Genomic DNA, 3,242 nt, shown 5'->3' on the forward strand with positions numbered 1-3,242 from the left:
TAGGAGGTAGAGAGATGGTTTGAGACGCTTCCGTCATGTCCCAAAGAAGGTCATTTGTCATTGCAAATACTTATCTTGAAGAAGAAATCATTTCGTCCTTTCTCCGAACTAATATTGGAAATTCAAGTTGAGTTGGATGCTCTGAGTTGATTACTGAAAAGTTGAATTGGTTTTGGAGATTTAACCGTGGTTGCATTAAGCCCATTCATTTCCATTTGTTAAACCCACAAGTTTATCCCATTAACCATTTTTTCATATCCATATCTCATCTTGAAAATCTCATAAGCCCATTAAACCCATTTACCCAATTTTAATCCAAGTTCATTAATCCATTTGTATCCATTTGGTTTAACCCATATCCATTTAATCAAAATCTAAATCCACTTTTATTTTTAGAACCCATTCATTACCATATCCATTTCTAGTTAACCAAATCCATTTAACCATTTTTTAACGACTATCCAAATTCCATATCCCTCAAAACCACTTTTATTCCAATTTAATCATTATCCAATTTCATATCCATTTTTTTTACCATAATCCATTTTATCCAATACTCAACACAAATCATATCCAATTTAGTTTATCCGTTTAAAACCAATTGCCATTATCCAATCATACCCATATCCATTTGTACAAAAACCAAAATTCTGCATTTTCATAAACAAAAATTCTGCATTTAAACTCTTAACCAAAATTCTGCATTTTCATAAACCAAAATTCTGCATTTTCATAAACAAAAATTCTGCATTTAAACTCTTAACAAAATTCTGCATTAAACTTTTAACAAAATTCTGCATTGAAACAAAATTCTGCACTAAAAAACTCTGCATTGCATTTTCAAATTCTGCATAAAATTCTGCATTGCATTTAACAGCAACACATCCAAAATTCTGCATAAAACAGCATTAAAATTCTGCATCATCAAAATTCAGCATTACAAAAATTCTTTTCTGCATAAAATTCTGCATCAAGTACAACCAAAATTCTGCATTGCATTTATCAAAATTCTGCATTAAAAGGCATGTAGAAATTCTGCATAAAATGCATCAAAATTCTGCTGCCCAGCCAAACAAGCCACAAGCGAGCCAAGCCGGTAAACCGCAAGCAAAGCGCAGCTAATACACAAACCTTCTAACAAAACCTGCATAAAAGAAAGCAAAAGCATAACAGTGGAAAGGAGGCAAAATAGAAGCATAGCATAATAGAGAATTGGAAACACTCACTGAAACCATGACTAACTTCGTGTGAGAACCGACTCGGTAACTAACCTGCCAAGTGCCATAACCGCCTCATAACAGAATAACTAACTCCACAAGATAGAAATCCAACTTCAAAACACCTTCAGAACCTATTTTCCTCATCCTCCTTCAACTCTCATAACAACTTCCAACTGTCATAACCAACCATCTCTCTAACCTTACTCTCCTATAAGAACCATCCTCCACCTTCAATTCAATTTTTCTTCCATCATCTTTCCCATAATTCAACAATTCACCATTCTTCTCCACCTCCACTCTCAATCCACTTCCAACTTCTTCGTCAAAACCTTCACCAAACCCCAAATTCCATAAACATAATCTTCTTCAACATCAACCTTCACCTTCCAATCCACACCTTCACCACTACGGATCCGTAACCGTAATCTCCACCTTCACAAGATCTTCAACAACCTGCAACAATTCAAAAAAGCCATTTCAAGAAAGAAACAGAAGAAGAAAAAAGTGGAAAACGAAATTGGAGAAGCTAATAATCCACTTCCAGCTTCTTCCTCAACCTTCATCAAAACCCTCACCTCTCTACAATTTTTCCGGGATTCTCCTTTTCTTCCTCCATCGCCTATTCAATTCTTCAACCTCATCACAAACTCTTCGAATCATTGAACCCAAACCTTCAACCACCGTGAATCCATCCAAGAACTCCTCTTCATCATAACTGCAACCAACCAAAACCGTAACCGAAACCGTAATCTCCACCTTCATCAAACCTTCACCTACACCACACTCCAATCGTCAACAACTGAAACCGTCATTTTCAATTATTACTCCACTGAAACCAGAGAAAAGAGAGGAGCGTACCAATTCACAACGGTGCGGTCACGACGAAATCGCGGTCAAAAATCAAACGCCTTCATCTCCGTTACGGTCAACGACGCGCCACGACGAACAACAACAACACGGCTCAAACACGCGGGTTCGTGTGATTCTTCTGGTGACGAAGGAGGATACGAAGAAAGAGAAGTAGAAAGTGGAACACATCGCTTGATTACGGATCTGATCAAGGTGGACGTCAACTTCACTCCGACGACGTGTTGGTAACGACATTACGCAAACCGTTCCACTCTGGCGAAGACGCATCGACGGCGATGATGCACGGTTGAGGCGCGAGCAGTTTTACGCCGCCGGTAGCGTATTGACGACGATGATGTGCGGTTGTTACACCAGCAGTTTCCGTTCATGGTCGTTTTGACTCCTGAAGGTGAGTTTCGGTTTTCTACATCTGAACCTGTCTTTAGGGATTTCATAGAACATTTGGATTGTGGTTTTGGAGTACCGGGTCTTTCTCCCAAGGAACTTTGGCCCAACGTCCAGGCAATCCATTCATTCACCTCCCATGGCCTAGTGAACTCCCCGGTTTGGACCTGTTTCCCCTATTACAAGGCCCACTCCATTTTTAAATTAATTTAGGTAGAATCCAATTAGAATTTAATCAAATTAGATTAGCTTAATTTTAGAATTAGGTATTATTAGATTTTAATTAGAATATGAACAGAATCTTTTTTAGGAGTATTGAATTTGATTAGGAATTTCTGGATTAATTTGTTGATTAGTGTAATAGACTTTTATAGATATTAGAAATTAATGATTAGAAGTAATTTTAGGAGTAGAGTATATTAGAAATACGGTTAGAATTAGCTTAATTTTAGGATTAGTCTAAGAAGTTAATTAGAAATTTTAGTTGATAATAGAAGTAAATAGAAACATCAATTTTAGGATTAATTGTGAAAATATAAAAAATTGATTTTAGAATTAGTTAATTAGAATTAGTAATTTTGGATTAATTTTAGAGATAGGATAATATGTGGATTTAGAATTAATTCTAGTATAGTCCAATAGAGTTTTTAGAAATAAGTAGGTGTGATTAATAGGTTAATAGTTTAGTTACTGTTAATAATTAGAAAAAGTTAATTAGGATACTAGTTTAGAATATTAGAAATTAACAATTAGAAATATTAGAATTAG

The 3,242-nt window shown here is 35.8% G+C and overlaps 1 long non-coding RNA gene across 1 annotated transcript; it reads right to left on the reverse strand.

The window, feature by feature from the left end:
* Nucleotides 1–845: 845 nt before the first annotated feature.
* Nucleotides 846–2,627, reverse strand: LOC127126965 (uncharacterized). Its single transcript, XR_007805162.1, has 3 exons — nt 2,079–2,627; nt 1,796–1,993; nt 846–1,673 (listed from the first exon to the last, which is right to left on the reverse strand). It is a non-coding gene; the product is annotated as an uncharacterized LOC127126965 (long non-coding RNA).
* Nucleotides 2,628–3,242: the final 615 nt, after the last annotated feature.

This window comes from Lathyrus oleraceus, chromosome 3, assembly GCF_024323335.1.
Source record: "Lathyrus oleraceus cultivar Zhongwan6 chromosome 3, CAAS_Psat_ZW6_1.0, whole genome shotgun sequence".
NCBI lineage: Eukaryota > Viridiplantae > Streptophyta > Magnoliopsida > Fabales > Fabaceae > Lathyrus > Lathyrus oleraceus.